We start from the raw sequence: 21,141 nt of genomic DNA on the forward strand, positions 1-21,141 counted from the left end.
GAGTGTTAGACCCATGCAATCTATTCTATAAAAAGTTTCAACTTACACCAGTCGACTGACCATCAGCAAAAAGTCTACAAACAATACATGCTGAAGGGGTTTTAGAGAACTGTGTACCCTCTACATGCTGGTGAGCCGTAAAGGGGTAACAGCCAATAATGAGAACAGAAAGGAGCTGTGTTTAAAAGTAAAAATGGAGGTACCATTCAAGCCAGCAGGCGCACCATTGGACCTCTCACCTGAGAAGACAAGAATCGAGAAGACTCAGGCCGCAAAAGCTGCAGTGCAGCCTTATTCACAATAGCCAAGACAGTGAAGCAATGAAAATGCCCAACAACAGGTGAATGGATAAAGAAGAAGTGGTCCATGTACACGATGGAACATTAGCCATGGAAAACAATGAACCATTGCTCTCTGAGGCACCACAAATGAGTCTGGAGATAATCAGGAAACATGAGGTAAGTCGGAGAGCAAAAGACCTATATTCTATGATATCACTTATAGGCGTTATCTAATAACTGACACAAATGAACATATTTCCACAGAGAAAGACACTCACAGACTTAGAAAACAAACTGTGCTCATCTAAAAGGAAAGGTGGGGGGAAGGGATAAATTAAGATTAGTGTTACTATATGTATACAAACACATATTATAAACATATCTCAAAAAGACCGACCATATAGCAAGTGAGGTCTGCGGAACCCTCAGTAACATTTTACATGGGAAGAGAATCTGTACTTGAATAGACATATATAATGTACAAATGAACCAGATTGTGTACACCTAGGACAAACAATATTCTAAGCTTTACCCCAATTAAAACACTTTTAAAATCCAAGAACAAATAATGACACATAAACTTATGGGGCTTTCTCCATGCACATTACAATGTAATTTACAACCTAGCAACACGACTTCCAGAAAGGCTCTGCTGCCCTAGTACCCAGACTTGGGAATGGAGAAATGCTGCCTGCTTGAGGCCACTTCCCACAACAGCAGCTTTAAACCCATTGCTAAATGTCACTAAATATTCACCAATGTTGCAGTTCGGGAAATGACACCTACTCTCTAAAAAAACTCTGGGGTGGAAAATCGACCAAAAAATTCAAAAGACGGCAACCTTCCAAGAAGAGAATTTCAAGAGTTATATTGTACTCCCAATTGTTTCCTTTTTTTAACAGAAAAGAAAACGGTGGAGAAAAATGGTGAGTTTTACGAATTTTCAAAGACATGCAAACCCAAATTACAAAACCCTATCAGCTCACAGCAGCCAGTAGGGCCATTAGCATAAATGCTGCAAACAATAAATGCTAAATCGATTGTGGAGGAATGCGTACCCTCGATTCTAAGGGGGACGTGGTAAGAGGCACTAAAGAAAACACAAAGAAGGTGCTTTGAAAAGGGAAACACGGTGCTACCAGTCAATCAATCACACCCACTGCTGGGCCTATCACCTGAGAAAATGAGAATTAAAAAGTCACAGGCTGGCAATCCAGCACTCCAACAACATTTACCATAGCCAACACCTGGAAGCAATGAAAATGTCCATCAACCGAGGAATGCACAAAGTAGAAGTGCTCCACGTACCCAGTGGGAAATTACTCTAATAAAAAATAAAAATTACATTTAAAAAACCAACAAAATTCAGGAGACATCAGCTTGTGTGGGTTTGTCCGGGCACACTCCACTCTAATTTATAACCGAGAAACACCACAAGCCGCAAGGGCTTTTCCCTAGGTACCAGGGTGGGGAACATAGAAAGGCTGCCACCCTCTGGCAGTTACCTGCAAAAGCAGCTTTAAAGCCTGTGCTCATGGTCATTTCATAGGAACAAGTACTGCAGGATTGTAAATGAAACCTGCCCTCAAAATGTCTTGAGGGAGGTAATGGCCAAAACATTTCAAAATGTGACACATATTTTAAGAGATCACTTTGAAGAACTAAGGAGTAATCACAGCTTGAAAAATAAAAAGGACATGCCTTAAAGCTCAATTTCACCGGATTATGAGGCACATGCAAATTCAACCACAAAGAGGTATCAGCTCACACTTGTCAGAATAACCATCAGCAAGGAAACTACAAACAATAAATGCTGAAGGTGTTGTGGAGAAATGCATACCCTCAAATTCAAGTGGGACGTAAGTTGGAGAGGGCTACGAATGACAGCAGAATGGAGGTGCCTTAAAAAGGTAAACATTGAGCTACCATATGATCCAGCAGGCCCACTCCTCGACCTATAATCTAAGAAGAGAGAATTGGAAAGACACAGGCAGGCAAATCTGCATGGCACAGTATTACAATAGCCAGCATATGGAAGTAACCAAAAAGTCTACCAACAGATGGGTGGACAAAGAAGAACTCCTCCATGTACAGATGGAATATTTGCTAGTGAAAAAAATGAAACAATGCCATTTGCAGCACCATGGATGAGTCTAGATGTAATCACGCCACCTGTAGTAAGTGAGAAAGCAAGAGACACATATGCTTTCAATTCACTTTTAGGAGTTACTTAAAAATTGATGCCAATGTAGATATTTCCACAGAGAAAGGCAATCACAGATTCATGAAAAAAACTTATGGTTCACCATATAGAAAGGGATGAGGATTGGATACATTATCATATTGAGGTTAACAGAGATATACAAACCATGTGAAATATATAACCACCAAAGACGTACGGAAGACCAGGAGAAGACTACTCAACATTGTGTCATAACCCTACATGGGAAAAGGATTCGAGGAAGAATAGATACATGTATATGTGTGAAAGAACCACATCTTGCACACCTAGAGCAATCAAACCATTGTAATCAAATTTGCTGGGATAAAAAATAAAAGTAAATTACAAATATGAACAAGAAGTAATCAGACATAAACTTAAAGGGCTTTTTCCTGGCACATTCCATTCTAATATACAACCTAGAACACCACTTCCATTAAGGCTCTGTTTCCGTAGTAACCAAATTTGGTAAAGGAGAAACGCTGCCACCTTGTGGCTGTCTCCTGCAAGAGCAGCTTTAAACTCACAGCTAATGCTCACTTAACATTCACAAGGACTCAGGGCTCTAAAGGACACCTGCCCTAAAAAAATGTGCTGAAGGTGGGAATGGACAAAAAAATTCAAAACAGGCAAATGTTTCAAGAAGAGATTATGAAGAGTTATGTTTTACTCACACTCTTTTTAAAAAAAAGGAAAATGGATAAAAGCTCAACCTCAGGGAGTGTTAGACGCATGCAATCTAATCTACAAAAAGTTTCAACTTACACCAGTCGACTGATCATCAGCAAAAAGTCAACAAACAATAAATCCTGAAGGGGTTTTAGAGAACTGTGTACCCTCTACCTGCTGGTGAGACGGAAAGGGGTAACAGCCAATAATGAGAACAGAAAGGAGCTGTGTTTAAAAGTAAAAATGGAGGTACCATTCAATCCGGCAGGCGCACCATTGGACCTTTCACCTGAGAAGACAAGAATCGAGAAGACTCAGGCCGCAAAAGCTGCAGTGCAGCCTTATTCACAATAGCCAAGACAGTGAAGCAATCAAAATGTCCAAGAACAGGTGAATGGAGAAAGAAGAAGTGGTCCATGTACACAATGGGATATTAGCCATGGAAAACAATGAACCATTGCTCTTTGAGGCACCACAAATGAGTCTGGAGATAATCACGAAACATGAGGTAACTCGGAAACCAAAGACCTGTATTCTATGATATCACTTATAGGCGTTATCTAATAACTGACACAAATGAATATATTTCCACAGAGAAAGACACTCACAGACTTAGAAAACAAACTATGCTCATCTAAAAGGAAAGGTGGGGAGAATGGATAAATTAAGATTAGTGTTGCTATATCTATACAAACACATATTATATACATATCTCAAAAAGACCGACCATGTAGCAAGGGAGGTCTGTGGATCCCTCTGTAACATTTTACATGGGAAGAGGATCTGTACTTGAATAGAAATATATAATGTACAAATGAACCAGATTGTGTACACCTAGGACAAACAATATTCTAAGCTTTACCCCAATTAAAAAAAAATTTTAAATCCAAGAAGAAATAAAGAGACATAAAAGTATGGGGGTTTCTCCATGCACATTCCAATTTAATTTACAACCTAGGAACACGACTGCCAGAAAGGCTCTGCTGCCCCAATACCCAGATTTGGGAATGGAGAAATGCTGCCTTCTTGAGGCCACTTCCCACAACAGCAGCTTTAAACCCATTGCTAAAGGTCACTAAATATTCACCAAACTTGCAGTTCGGGAAATGACACCTGTTCTCTAAAAAAATTCTGGGGTGGAAAATCGACCAAAAATTTCAAAATAGGGCAACCTTCCAAGAAGACAATTTCAAGAGATATATTGTACTCCCAACTGTTTCCTTTTTTTTAACAGAAAAGTAAACGGTGGAGAAAAATGATGAGTTTTATGAATTTTCAAAGACATGCAAACCCAAATTACAAAAACCTATCAGCTCACAGCAGCCAGTACGGCCATTAGCTTAAATGCGGCAAACAATAAATGCTGAAGCGATTGTGGAGAAATGCGTACCCTCGATTCTAAGGGGGACGTGGTAAGTGCCAGTAATGAAAACACAAAGAAGGTGCTTTGAAAAGGGAAACACGGTGCTACCAGTCAGTCAATCACACCCACTGCTGGGCCTATCACCTGTGAAAATGAGAATCAAACAGTCACAGGCTGGCAATCCTGCACTCCAACAATATTTACCATAGCCAACGCTTGGAAGCAATGAAAATGTCCATCAACCGAGGAATGCACAAAGTAGAAGTGGTCCACGTACACGGTGGAAAATTACTCCAATAAAAAATAAAAATTAAATTTAAAACTCCAACAAAAGTAAGGAGACATCAGCTTGTGTGGGTTTGTCCGGGCACACTCCACTCTAATTTATAACCGAGAAACACCACAGGCCGCAAGGGCTTCTCCCTAGTTACCAGGGTGGGGAACATAGAAAGGCTGCCACCCTCTGGCAGTTATCTGCAAAAGCAGCATTAAAGCCTGTGCTAATGGTCATTTCATAGGAACAAGTACTGCAGAACTGTAAATGAAACCTGCCCTCAAAATGTCTTGAGGGAGGTAATGGCCAAAACATTTCAAAATGTGACGCATACTTTAAGAGAACAATTTGAAGAACTAAGGGGTAATCACAGCTTGAAAAATAAAAAGGACATGCCTTAAAGCTCAATTTCAACGGATTATGAGGCACGTGCGAATTCAACCACAAAAAGGTATCAGCTCACAATTGTCAGAATAACCATTAACAAGAAATCTACAGACAAAAATGCTGAAGGTGTTGTGGAGAAATGCGTACCCTCAACTTCAAGGGGGACGTAAGTTGGAAAGGGCCACAAATGAGAGCAGAATGGAGGTGCCTTAAAAAGGTAAACATTGAGCTACCATATGATCCAGCAGGCTCACTCCTCGACCTATAATCTAAGAAGAGAGAATTGGAAAGACACAGGCAGGCAAATCTGCATGGCACAGTATTACAATAGCCAAGATATGGAAGTAACCAAAAAGTCCACCAACAGATGGGTGGACAAAGAAGAACTCCTCCATGTACAGATGGAATATTCGCTAGTGAAAAAAATGAAACAATGCCATTTGCAGCCCATACATGAGTCTAGACGTAAGCATGCCACCTGTAGTAAGTGAGAAAGCAAAAGACACATATCCTATCATATCACTTTTAGGAGTTACTTAAAAATTAATACCAGTGAAGATATTTCCACAGAGGAAGGCAATCAGAGATTCATTAAAAAAATCTTATGGTTCACCAAATAGAAAGGGATGAGGATTGGATACATTACCATATTGGGGTTAACAGAGATATACAAACCATGTGAAATATATAATCACCAAAGACGTACGGAAGACCAGGAGAAGACTACTCAACATTGTGTCATGACCTACATGGGAAAAGGATGCGTGGAAGAATATTTACATGTATATGTGTGAAAGAAGCACATCTTGCACACCTAGAAAAAACAAACCATTGTAATCAAATGTGCTGGGATAAAGAATAAAAAGTAAATTACAAATATGAACAAGAAGTAATCAGACATAAACTTAAAGGGCTTTTTCCTGGCACATTCCATTCTAATTTACAACCTAGAACACCACTTCCATTAAGCCTCTGTTTCCCTAGTTACGAAATTTGGAAAAGGAGAAATGCTGCCACCTTGTGGCCGTTTCCTGCAAGAGCAGCTTTAAACTCACAGCTAATGCTCACTTAACATACACAAGGACTCAGGGCTGTAAAGGACACCTGCCCTAAAAAAAATGTGCTGAAGGAGGGAATGGACAAAAAAATTCAAAACAGGCAAATGTTTCAAGAAGAGAGTATGAAGAGTTAAGTTTTACTCACGGTGTTTTAAAAAAAAGGAAAATGGATAAAAGCTCAACCTCAGGGAGTGTTAGACCCATGCAATCTATTCTATAAAAAAGTTTCAACTTACACCAGTCGACTGACCATCAGCAAAAAGTCTACAAACAATACATGCTGAAGGGGTTTTAGAGAACTGTGTACCCTCTACCTGCTGGTGAGCCGTAAAGGGGTAACAGCCAATAATGAGAACAGAAAGGAGCTGTGTTTAAAAGTAAAAATGGAGGTACCATTCAAGCCAGCAGGCGCACCATTGGACCTCTCACCTGAGAAGACAAGAATCGAGAAGACTCAGGCCGCAAAAGCTGCAGTGCAGCCTTATTCACAATAGCCAAGACAGTGAAGCAATGAAAATGCCCAACAACAGGTGAATGGATAAAGAAGAAGTGGTCCATGTACACAATGGAATATTAGCCATGGAAAACAATGAACCATTGCTCTCTGAGGCACCACAAATGAGTCTGGAGATAATCACGAAACATGAGGTAAGTCGGAGAGCAAAAGACCTATATTCTATGATATCACTTATAGGCGTTATCTAATAACTGACACAAATGAACATATTTCCACAGAGAAAGACACTCACAGACTTAGAAAACAAACTGTGCTCATCTAAAAGGAAAGGTGGGGGGAAGGGATAAATTAAGATTAGTGTTACTATATGTATACAAACACATATTATAAACATATCTCAAAAAGACCGACCATATAGCAAGTGAGGTCTGCGGAACCCTCAGTAACATTTTACATGGGAAGAGGATCTGTACTTGAATAGACATATATAATGTACAAATGAACCAGATTGTGTACACCTAGGACAAACAATATTCTAAGCTTTACCCCAATTAAAACACTTTTAAAATCCAAGAACAAATAATGACACATAAACTTATGGGGCTTTCTCCATGCACATTACAATGTAATTTACAACCTAGCAACACGACTTCCAGAAAGGCTCTGCTGCCCTAGTACCCAGACTTGGGAATGGAGAAATGCTGCCTGCTTGAGGCCACTTCCCACAACAGCAGCTTTAAACCCATTGCTAAATGTCACTAAATATTCACCAATGTTGCAGTTCGGGAAATGACACCTACTCTCTAAAAAAACTCTGGGGTGGAAAATCGACCAAAAAATTCAAAAGACGGCAACCTTCCAAGAAGAGAATTTCAAGAGTTATATTGTACTCCCAATTGTTTCCTTTTTTTAACAGAAAAGAAAACGGTGGAGAAAAATGGTGAGTTTTACGAATTTTCAAAGACATGCAAACCCAAATTACAAAACCCTATCAGCTCACAGCAGCCAGTAGGGCCATTAGCATAAATGCTGCAAACAATAAATGCTAAATCGATTGTGGAGGAATGCGTACCCTCGATTCTAAGGGGGACGTGGTAAGAGGCACTAAAGAAAACACAAAGAAGGTGCTTTGAAAAGGGAAACACGGTGCTACCAGTCAATCAATCACACCCACTGCTGGGCCTATCACCTGAGAAAATGAGAATTAAAAAGTCACAGGCTGGCAATCCAGCACTCCAACAACATTTACCATAGCCAACACCTGGAAGCAATGAAAATGTCCATCAACCGAGGAATGCACAAAGTAGAAGTGCTCCACGTACCCAGTGGGAAATTACTCTAATAAAAAATAAAAATTACATTTAAAAAACCAACAAAATTCAGGAGACATCAGCTTGTGTGGGTTTGTCCGGGCACACTCCACTCTAATTTATAACCGAGAAACACCACAAGCCGCAAGGGCTTTTCCCTAGGTACCAGGGTGGGGAACATAGAAAGGCTGCCACCCTCTGGCAGTTACCTGCAAAAGCAGCTTTAAAGCCTGTGCTCATGGTCATTTCATAGGAACAAGTACTGCAGGATTGTAAATGAAACCTGCCCTCAAAATGTCTTGAGGGAGGTAATGGCCAAAACATTTCAAAATGTGACACATATTTTAAGAGATCACTTTGAAGAACTAAGGAGTAATCACAGCTTGAAAAATAAAAAGGACATGCCTTAAAGCTCAATTTCACCGGATTATGAGGCACATGCAAATTCAACCACAAAGAGGTATCAGCTCACACTTGTCAGAATAACCATCAGCAAGGAAACTACAAACAATAAATGCTGAAGGTGTTGTGGAGAAATGCATACCCTCAAATTCAAGTGGGACGTAAGTTGGAGAGGGCTACGAATGACAGCAGAATGGAGGTGCCTTAAAAAGGTAAACATTGAGCTACCATATGATCCAGCAGGCCCACTCCTCGACCTATAATCTAAGAAGAGAGAATTGGAAAGACACAGGCAGGCAAATCTGCATGGCACAGTATTACAATAGCCAGCATATGGAAGTAACCAAAAAGTCTACCAACAGATGGGTGGACAAAGAAGAACTCCTCCATGTACAGATGGAATATTTGCTAGTGAAAAAAATGAAACAATGCCATTTGCAGCACCATGGATGAGTCTAGATGTAATCACGCCACCTGTAGTAAGTGAGAAAGCAAGAGACACATATGCTTTCAATTCACTTTTAGGAGTTACTTAAAAATTGATGCCAATGTAGATATTTCCACAGAGAAAGGCAATCACAGATTCATGAAAAAAACTTATGGTTCACCATATAGAAAGGGATGAGGATTGGATACATTATCATATTGAGGTTAACAGAGATATACAAACCATGTGAAATATATAACCACCAAAGACGTACGGAAGACCAGGAGAAGACTACTCAACATTGTGTCATAACCCTACATGGGAAAAGGATTCGAGGAAGAATAGATACATGTATATGTGTGAAAGAACCACATCTTTCACACCTAGAGCAATCAAACCATTGTAATCAAATTTGCTGGGATAAAAAATAAAAGTAAATTACAAATATGAACAAGAAGTAATCAGACATAAACTTAAAGGGCTTTTTCCTGGCACATTCCATTCTAATATACAACCTAGAACACCACTTCCATTAAGGCTCTGTTTCCGTAGTAACCAAATTTGGTAAAGGAGAAACGCTGCCACCTTGTGGCTGTCTCCTGCAAGAGCAGCTTTAAACTCACAGCTAATGCTCACTTAACATTCACAAGGACTCAGGGCTCTAAAGGACACCTGCCCTAAAAAAATGTGCTGAAGGTGGGAATGGACAAAAAAATTCAAAACAGGCAAATGTTTCAAGAAGAGATTATGAAGAGTTATGTTTTACTCACACTCTTTTTAAAAAAAAGGAAAATGGATAAAAGCTCAACCTCAGGGAGTGTTAGACGCATGCAATCTAATCTACAAAAAGTTTCAACTTACACCAGTCGACTGATCATCAGCAAAAAGTCAACAAACAATAAATCCTGAAGGGGTTTTAGAGAACTGTGTACCCTCTACCTGCTGGTGAGACGGAAAGGGGTAACAGCCAATAATGAGAACAGAAAGGAGCTGTGTTTAAAAGTAAAAATGGAGGTACCATTCAATCCGGCAGGCGCACCATTGGACCTTTCACCTGAGAAGACAAGAATCGAGAAGACACAGGCCGCAAAAGCTGCAGTGCAGCCTTATTCACAATAGCCAAGACAGTGAAGCAATCAAAATATCCAAGAACAGGTGAATGGATAAAGAAGAAGTGGTCCATGTACACAATGGGATATTAGCCATGGAAAACAATGAACCATTGCTCTTTGAGGCACCACAAATGAGTCTGGAGATAATCACGAAACATGAGGTAACTCGGAAACCAAAGACCTGTATTCTATGATATCACTTATAGGCGTTATCTAATAACTGACACAAATGAATATATTTCCACAGAGAAAGACACTCACAGACTTAGAAAACAAACTATGCTCATCTAAAAGGAAAGGTGGGGAGAATGGATAAATTAAGATTAGTGTTGCTATATCTATACAAACACATATTATATACATATCTCAAAAAGACCGACCATGTAGCAAGGGAGGTCTGTGGATCCCTCTGTAACATTTTACATGGGAAGAGGATCTGTACTTGAATAGAAATATATAATGTACAAATGAACCAGATTGTGTACACCTAGGACAAACAATATTCTAAGCTTTACCCCAATTAAAAAAAAAATTTTAAATCCAAGAAGAAATAAAGAGACATAAAAGTATGGGGGTTTCTCCATGCACATTCCAATTTAATTTACAACCTAGGAACACGACTGCCAGAAAGGCTCTGCTGCCCCACTACCCAGATTTGGGAATGGAGAAATGCTGCCTTCTTGAGGCCACTTCCCACAACAGCAGCTTTAAACCCATTGCTAAAGGTCACTAAATATTCACCAAACTTGCAGTTCGGGAAATGACACCTGTTCTCTAAAAAAATTCTGGGGTGGAAAATCGACCAAAAATTTCAAAATAGGGCAACCTTCCAAGAAGACAATTTCAAGAGATATATTGTACTCCCAACTGTTTCCTTTTTTTTAACAGAAAAGTAAACGGTGGAGAAAAATGATGAGTTTTATGAATTTTCAAAGACATGCAAACCCAAATTACAAAAACCTATCAGCTCACAGCAGCCAGTACGGCCATTAGCATAAATGCGGCAAACAATAAATGCTGAAGCGATTGTGGAGAAATGCGTACCCTCGATTCTAAGGGGGACGTGGTAAGTGCCAGTAATGAAAACACAAAGAAGGTGCTTTGAAAAGGAAAACACGGTGCTACCAGTCAGTCAATCACACCCACTGCTGGGCCTATCACCTGTGAAAATGAGAATCAAACAGTCACAGGCTGGCAATCCTGCACTCCAACAATATTTACCATAGCCAACGCTTGGAAGCAATGAAAATGTCCATCAACCGAGGAATGCACAAAGTAGAAGTGGTCCACGTACACGGTGGAAAATTACTCCAATAAAAAATAAAAATTAAATTTAAAACTCCAACAAAAGTAAGGAGACATCAGCTTGTGTGGGTTTGTCCGGGCACACTCCACTCTAATTTATAACCGAGAAACACCACAGGCCGCAAGGGCTTCTCCCTAGTTACCAGGGTGGGGAACATAGAAAGGCTGCCACCCTCTGGCAGTTATCTGCAAAAGCAGCATTAAAGCCTGTGCTAATGGTCATTTCATAGGAACAAGTACTGCAGAACTGTAAATGAAACCTGCCCTCAAAATGTCTTGAGGGAGGTAATGGCCAAAACATTTCAAAATGTGACGCATACTTTAAGAGAACAATTTGAAGAACTAAGGGGTAATCACAGCTTGAAAAATAAAAAGGACATGCCTTAAAGCTCAATTTCAACGGATTATGAGGCACGTGCGAATTCAACCACAAAAAGGTATCAGCTCACAATTGTCAGAATAACCATTAACAAGAAATCTACAGACAAAAATGCTGAAGGTGTTGTGGAGAAATGCATACCCTCAACTTCAAGGGGGACGTAAGTTGGAAAGGGCCACAAATGAGAGCAGAATGGAGGTGCCTTAAAAAGGTAAACATTGAGCTACCATATGATCCAGCAGGCTCACTCCTCGACCTATAATCTAAGAAGAGAGAATTGGAAAGACACAGGCAGGCAAATCTGCATGGCACAGTATTACAATAGCCAAGATATGGAAGTAACCAAAAAGTCCACCAACAGATGGGTGGACAAAGAAGAACTCCTCCATGTACAGATGGAATATTCGCTAGTGAAAAAAATGAAACAATGCCATTTGCAGCCCATACATGAGTCTAGACGTAAGCACGCCACCTGTAGTAAGTGAGAAAGCAAAAGACACATATCCTATCATATCACTTTTAGGAGTTACTTAAAAATTAATACCAGTGAAGATATTTCCACAGAGAAAGGCAATCAGAGATTCATTAAAAAAATCTTATGGTTCACCAAATAGAAAGGGATGAGGATTGGATACATTACCATATTGGGGTTAACAGAGATATACAAACCATGTGAAATATATAATCACCAAAGACGTACGGAAGACCAGGAGAAGACTACTCAACATTGTGTCATGACCTACATGGGAAAAGGATGCGTGGAAGAATATTTACATGTATATGTGTGAAAGAAGCACATCTTGCACACCTAGAAAAAACAAACCATTGTAATCAAATGTGCTGGGATAAAGAATAAAAAGTAAATTACAAATATGAACAAGAAGTTATGAGACATAAACTTAAAGGGCTTTTTCCTGGCACATTCCATTCTAATTTACAACCTAGAACACCACTTCCATTAAGCCTCTGTTTCCCTAGTTACGAAATTTGGAAAAGGAGAAATGCTGCCACCTTGTGGCCGTTTCCTGCAAGAGCAGCTTTAAACTCACAGCTAATGCTCACTTAACATACACAAGGACTCAGGGCTGTAAAGGACACCTGCCCTAAAAAAAATGTGCTGAAGGAGGGAATGGACAAAAAAATTCAAAACAGGCAAATGTTTCAAGAAGAGAGTATGAAGAGTTAAGTTTTACTCACGGTGTTTTAAAAAAAAGGAAAATGGATAAAAGCTCAACCTCAGGGAGTGTTAGACCCATGCAATCTATTCTATAAAAAGTTTCAACTTACACCAGTCGACTGACCATCAGCAAAAAGTCTACAAACAATACATGCTGAAGGGGTTTTAGAGAACTGTGTACCCTCTACATGCTGGTGAGCCGTAAAGGGGTAACAGCCAATAATGAGAACAGAAAGGAGCTGTGTTTAAAAGTAAAAATGGAGGTACCATTCAAGCCAGCAGGCGCACCATTGGACCTCTCACCTGAGAAGACAAGAATCGAGAAGACTCAGGCCGCAAAAGCTGCAGTGCAGCCTTATTCACAATAGCCAAGACAGTGAAGCAATGAAAATGCCCAACAACAGGTGAATGGATAAAGAAGAAGTGGTCCATGTACACGATGGAACATTAGCCATGGAAAACAATGAACCATTGCTCTCTGAGGCACCACAAATGAGTCTGGAGATAATCAGGAAACATGAGGTAAGTCGGAGAGCAAAAGACCTATATTCTATGATATCACTTATAGGCGTTATCTAATAACTGACACAAATGAACATATTTCCACAGAGAAAGACACTCACAGACTTAGAAAACAAACTGTGCTCATCTAAAAGGAAAGGTGGGGGGAAGGGATAAATTAAGATTAGTGTTACTATATGTATACAAACACATATTATAAACATATCTCAAAAAGACCGACCATATAGCAAGTGAGGTCTGCGGAACCCTCAGTAACATTTTACATGGGAAGAGAATCTGTACTTGAATAGACATATATAATGTACAAATGAACCAGATTGTGTACACCTAGGACAAACAATATTCTAAGCTTTACCCCAATTAAAACACTTTTAAAATCCAAGAACAAATAATGACACATAAACTTATGGGGCTTTCTCCATGCACATTACAATGTAATTTACAACCTAGCAACACGACTTCCAGAAAGGCTCTGCTGCCCTAGTACCCAGACTTGGGAATGGAGAAATGCTGCCTGCTTGAGGCCACTTCCCACAACAGCAGCTTTAAACCCATTGCTAAATGTCACTAAATATTCACCAATGTTGCAGTTCGGGAAATGACACCTACTCTCTAAAAAAACTCTGGGGTGGAAAATCGACCAAAAAATTCAAAAGACGGCAACCTTCCAAGAAGAGAATTTCAAGAGTTATATTGTACTCCCAATTGTTTCCTTTTTTTAACAGAAAAGAAAACGGTGGAGAAAAATGGTGAGTTTTACGAATTTTCAAAGACATGCAAACCCAAATTACAAAACCCTATCAGCTCACAGCAGCCAGTAGGGCCATTAGCATAAATGCTGCAAACAATAAATGCTAAATCGATTGTGGAGGAATGCGTACCCTCGATTCTAAGGGGGACGTGGTAAGAGGCACTAAAGAAAACACAAAGAAGGTGCTTTGAAAAGGGAAACACGGTGCTACCAGTCAATCAATCACACCCACTGCTGGGCCTATCACCTGAGAAAATGAGAATTAAAAAGTCACAGGCTGGCAATCCAGCACTCCAACAACATTTACCATAGCCAACACCTGGAAGCAATGAAAATGTCCATCAACCGAGGAATGCACAAAGTAGAAGTGCTCCACGTACCCAGTGGGAAATTACTCTAATAAAAAATAAAAATTACATTTAAAAAACCAACAAAATTCAGGAGACATCAGCTTGTGTGGGTTTGTCCGGGCACACTCCACTCTAATTTATAACCGAGAAACACCACAAGCCGCAAGGGCTTTTCCCTAGGTACCAGGGTGGGGAACATAGAAAGGCTGCCACCCTCTGGCAGTTACCTGCAAAAGCAGCTTTAAAGCCTGTGCTCATGGTCATTTCATAGGAACAAGTACTGCAGGATTGTAAATGAAACCTGCCCTCAAAATGTCTTGAGGGAGGTAATGGCCAAAACATTTCAAAATGTGACACATATTTTAAGAGATCACTTTGAAGAACTAAGGAGTAATCACAGCTTGAAAAATAAAAAGGACATGCCTTAAAGCTCAATTTCACCGGATTATGAGGCACATGCAAATTCAACCACAAAGAGGTATCAGCTCACACTTGTCAGAATAACCATCAGCAAGGAAACTACAAACAATAAATGCTGAAGGTGTTGTGGAGAAATGCATACCCTCAAATTCAAGTGGGACGTAAGTTGGAGAGGGCTACGAATGACAGCAGAATGGAGGTGCCTTAAAAAGGTAAACATTGAGCTACCATATGATCCAGCAGGCCCACTCCTCGACCTATAATCTAAGAAGAGAGAATTGGAAAGACACAGGCAGGCAAATCTGCATGGCACAGTATTACAATAGCCAGCATATGGAAGTAACCAAAAAGTCTACCAACAGATGGGTGGACAAAGAAGAACTCCTCCATGTACAGATGGAATATTTGCTAGTGAAAAAAATGAAACAATGCCATTTGCAGCACCATGGATGAGTCTAGATGTAATCACGCCACCTGTAGTAAGTGAGAAAGCAAGAGACACATATGCTTTCAATTCACTTTTAGGAGTTACTTAAAAATTGATGCCAATGTAGATATTTCCACAGAGAAAGGCAATCACAGATTCATGAAAAAAACTTATGGTTCACCATATAGAAAGGGATGAGGATTGGATACATTATCATATTGAGGTTAACAGAGATATACAAACCATGTGAAATATATAACCACCAAAGACGTACGGAAGACCAGGAGAAGACTACTCAACATTGTGTCATAACCCTACATGGGAAAAGGATTCGAGGAAGAATAGATACATGTATATGTGTGAAAGAACCACATCTTGCACACCTAGAGCAATCAAACCATTGTAATCAAATTTGCTGGGATAAAAAATAAAAGTAAATTACAAATATGAACAAGAAGTAATCAGACATAAACTTAAAGGGCTTTTTCCTGGCACATTCCATTCTAATATACAACCTAGAACACCACTTCCATTAAGGCTCTGTTTCCGTAGTAACCAAATTTGGTAAAGGAGAAACGCTGCCACCTTGTGGCTGTCTCCTGCAAGAGCAGCTTTAAACTCACAGCTAATGCTCACTTAACATTCACAAGGACTCAGGGCTCTAAAGGACACCTGCCCTAAAAAAATGTGCTGAAGGTGGGAATGGACAAAAAAATTCAAAACAGGCAAATGTTTCAAGAAGAGATTATGAAGAGTTATGTTTTACTCACACTCTTTTTAAAAAAAAGGAAAATGGATAAAAGCTCAACCTCAGGGAGTGTTAGACGCATGCAATCTAATCTACAAAAAGTTTCAACTTACACCAGTCGACTGATCATCAGCAAAAAGTCAACAAACAATAAATCCTGAAGGGGTTTTAGAGAACTGTGTACCCTCTACCTGCTGGTGAGACGGAAAGGGGTAACAGCCAATAATGAGAACAGAAAGGAGCTGTGTTTAAAAGTAAAAATGGAGGTACCATTCAATCCGGCAGGCGCACCATTGGACCTTTCACCTGAGAAGACAAGAATCGAGAAGACTCAGGCCGCAAAAGCTGCAGTGCAGCCTTATTCACAATAGCCAAGACAGTGAAGCAATCAAAATGTCCAAGAACAGGTGAATGGAGAAAGAAGAAGTGGTCCATGTACACAATGGGATATTAGCCATGGAAAACAATGAACCATTGCTCTTTGAGGCACCACAAATGAGTCTGGAGATAATCACGAAACATGAGGTAACTCGGAAACCAAAGACCTGTATTCTATGATATCACTTATAGGCGTTATCTAATAACTGACACAAATGAATATATTTCCACAGAGAAAGACACTCACAGACTTAGAAAACAAACTATGCTCATCTAAAAGGAAAGGTGGGGAGAATGGATAAATTAAGATTAGTGTTGCTATATCTATACAAACACATATTATATACATATCTCAAAAAGACCGACCATGTAGCAAGGGAGGTCTGTGGATCCCTCTGTAACATTTTACATGGGAAGAGGATCTGTACTTGAATAGAAATATATAATGTACAAATGAACCAGATTGTGTACACCTAGGACAAACAATATTCTAAGCTTTACCCCAATTAAAAAAAAATTTTAAATCCAAGAAGAAATAAAGAGACATAAAAGTATGGGGGTTTCTCCATGCACATTCCAATTTAATTTACAACCTAGGAACACGACTGCCAGAAAGGCTCTGCTGCCCCAATACCCAGATTTGGGAATGGAGAAATGCTGCCTTCTTGAGGCCACTTCCCACAACAGCAGCTTTAAACCCATTGCTAAAGGTCACTAAATATTCACCAAACTTGCAGTTCGGGAAATGACACCTGTTCTCTAAAAAAATTCTGGGGTGGAAAATCGACCAAAAATTTCAAAATAGGGCAACCTTCCAAGAAGACAATTTCAAGAGATATATTGTACTCCCAACTGTTTCCTTTTTTTTAACAGAAAAGTAAACGGTGGAGAAAAATGATGAGTTTTATGAATTTTCAAAGACATGCAAACCCAAATTACAAAAACCTATCAGCTCACAGCAGCCAGTACGGCCATTAGCATAAATGCGGCAAACAATAAATGCTGAAGCGATTGTGGAGAAATGCGTACCCTCGATTCTAAGGGGGACGTGGTAAGTGCCAGTAATGAAAACACAAAGAAGGTGCTTTGAAAAGGAAAACACGGTGCTACCAGTCAGTCAATCACACCCACTGCTGGGCCTATCACCTGTGAAAATGAGAATCAAACAGTCACAGGCTGGCAATCCTGCACTCCAACAATATTTACCATAGCCAACGCTTGGAAGCAATGAAAATGTCCATCAACCGAGGAATGCACAAAGTAGAAGTGGTCCACGTACACGGTGGAAAATTACTCCAATAAAAAATAAAAATTAAATTTAAAACTCCAACAAAAGTAAGGAGACATCAGCTTGTGTGGGTTTGTCCGGGCACACTCCACTCTAATTTATAACTGAGAAACACCACAGGCCGCAAGGGCTTCTCCCTAGTTACCAGGGTGGGGAACATAGAAAGGCTGCCACCCTCTGGCAGTTATCTGCAAAAGCAGCATTAAAGCCTGTGCTAATGGTCATTTCATAGGAACAAGTACTGCAGAACTGTAAATGAAACCTGCCCTCAAAATGTCTTGAGGGAGGTAATGGCCAAAACATTTCAAAATGTGACGCATACTTTAAGAGAACAATTTGAAGAACTAAGGGGTAATCACAGCTTGAAAAATAAAAAGGACATGCCTTAAAGCTCAATTTCAACGGATTATGAGGCACGTGCGAATTCAACCACAAAAAGGTATCAGCTCACAATTGTCAGAATAACCATTAACAAGAAATCTACAGACAAAAATGCTGAAGGTGTTGTGGAGAAATGCGTACCCTCAACTTCAAGGGGGACGTAAGTTGGAAAGGGCCACAAATGAGAGCAGAATGGAGGTGCCTTAAAAAGGTAAACATTGAGCTACCATATGATCCAGCAGGCTCACTCCTCGACCTATAATCTAAGAAGAGAGAATTGGAAAGACACAGGCAGGCAAATCTGCATGGCACAGTATTACAATAGCCAAGATATGGAAGTAACCAAAAAGTCCACCAACAGATGGGTGGACAAAGAAGAACTCCTCCATGTACAGATGGAATATTCGCTAGTGAAAAAAATGAAACAATGCCATTTGCAGCCCATACATGAGTCTAGACGTAAGCATGCCACCTGTAGTAAGTGAGAAAGCAAAAGACACATATCCTATCATATCACTTTTAGGAGTTACTTAAAAATTAATACCAGTGAAGATATTTCCACAGAGGAAGGCAATCAGAGATTCATTAAAAAAATCTTATGGTTCACCAAATAGAAAGGGATGAGGATTGGATACATTACCATATTGGGGTTAACAGAGATATACAAACCATGTGAAATATATAATCACCAAAGACGTACGGAAGACCAGGAGAAGACTACTCAACATTGTGTCATGACCTACATGGGAAAAGGATGCGTGGAAGAATATTTACATGTATATGTGTGAAAGAAGCACATCTTGCACACCTAGAAAAAACAAACCATTGTAATCAAATGTGCTGGGATAAAGAATAAAAAGTAAATTACAAATATGAACAAGAAGTAATCAGACATAAACTTAAAGGGCTTTTTCCTGGCACATTCCATTCTAATTTACAACCTAGAACACCACTTCCATTAAGCCTCTGTTTCCCTAGTTACGAAATTTGGAAAAGGAGAAATGCTGCCACCTTGTGGCCGTTTCCTGCAAGAGCAGCTTTAAACTCACAGCTAATGCTCACTTAACATACACAAGGACTCAGGGCTGTAAAGGACACCTGCCCTAAAAAAAATGTGCTGAAGGAGGGAATGGACAAAAAAATTCAAAACAGGCAAATGTTTCAAGAAGAGAGTATGAAGAGTTAAGTTTTACTCACGGTGTTTTAAAAAAAAGGAAAATGGATAAAAGCTCAACCTCAGGGAGTGTTAGACCCATGCAATCTATTCTATAAAAAAGTTTCAACTTACACCAGTCGACTGACCATCAGCAAAAAGTCTACAAACAATACATGCTGAAGGGGTTTTAGAGAACTGTGTACCCTCTACCTGCTGGTGAGCCGTAAAGGGGTAACAGCCAATAATGAGAACAGAAAGGAGCTGTGTTTAAAAGTAAAAATGGAGGTACCATTCAAGCCAGCAGGCGCACCATTGGACCTCTCACCTGAGAAGACAAGAATCGAGAAGACTCAGGCCGCAAAAGCTGCAGTGCAGCCTTATTCACAATAGCCAAGACAGTGAAGCAATGAAAATGCCCAACAACAGGTGAATGGATAAAGAAGAAGTGGTCCATGTACACAATGGAATATTAGCCATGGAAAACAATGAACCATTGCTCTCTGAGGCACCACAAATGAGTCTGGAGATAATCACGAAACATGAGGTAAGTCGGAGAGCAAAAGACCTATATTCTATGATATCACTTATAGGCGTTATCTAATAACTGACACAAATGAACATATTTCCACAGAGAAAGACACTCACAGACTTAGAAAACAAACTGTGCTCATCTAAAAGGAAAGGTGGGGGGAAGGGATAAATTAAGATTAGTGTTACTATATGTATACAAACACATATTATAAACATATCTCAAAAAGACCGACCATATAGCAAGTGAGGTCTGCGGAACCCTCAGTAACATTTTACATGGGAAGAGGATCTGTACTTGAATAGACATATATAATGTACAAATGAACCAGATTGTGTACACCTAGGACAAACAATATTCTAAGCTTTACCCCAATTAAAACACTTTTAAAATCCAAGAACAAATAATGACACATAAACTTATGGGGCTTTCTCCATGCACATTACAATGTAATTTACAACCTAGCAACACGACTTCCAGAAAGGCTCTGCTGCCCTAGTACCCAGACTTGGGAATGGAGAAATGCTGCCTGCTTGAGGCCACTTCCCACAACAGCAGCTTTAAACCCATTGCTAAATGTCACTAAATATTCACCAATGTTGCAGTTCGGGAAATGACACCTACTCTCTAAAAAAACTCTGGGGTGGAAAATCGACCAAAAAATTCAAAAGACGGCAACCTTCCAAGAAGAGAATTTCAAGAGTTATATTGTACTCCCAATTGTTTCCTTTTTTTAACAGAAAAGAAAACGGTGGAGAAAAATGGTGAGTTTTACGAATTTTCAAAGACATGCAAACCCAAATTACAAAACCCTATCAGCTCACAGCAGCCAGTAGGGCCATTAGCATAAATGCTGCAAACAATAAATGCTAAATCGATTGTGGAGGAATGCGTACCCTCGATTCTAAGGGGGACGTGGTAAGAGGCACTAAAGAAAACACAAAGAAGGTGCTTTGAAAAGGGAAACACGGTGCTACCAGTCAATCAATCACACCCACTGCTGGGCCTATCACCTGAGAAAATGAGAATTAAAAAGTCACAGGCTGGCAATCCAGCACTCCAACAACATTTACCATAGCCAACACCTGGAAGCAATGAAAATGTCCATCAACCGAGGAATGCACAAAGTAGAAGTGCTCCACGTACCCAGTGGGAAATTACTCTAATAAAAAATAAAAATTACATTTAAAAAACCAACAAAATTCAGGAGACATCAGCTTGTGTGGGTTTGTCCGGGCACACTCCACTCTAATTTATAACCGAGAAACACCACAAGCCGCAAGGGCTTTTCCCTAGGTACCAGGGTGGGGAACATAGAAAGGCTGCCACCCTCTGGCAGTTACCTGCAAAAGCAGCTTTAAAGCCTGTG

Source organism: Eschrichtius robustus, chromosome 9 (assembly GCF_028021215.1).
Source record: "Eschrichtius robustus isolate mEscRob2 chromosome 9, mEscRob2.pri, whole genome shotgun sequence".
NCBI classification, from domain to species: Eukaryota; Metazoa; Chordata; class Mammalia; order Artiodactyla; family Eschrichtiidae; genus Eschrichtius; species Eschrichtius robustus.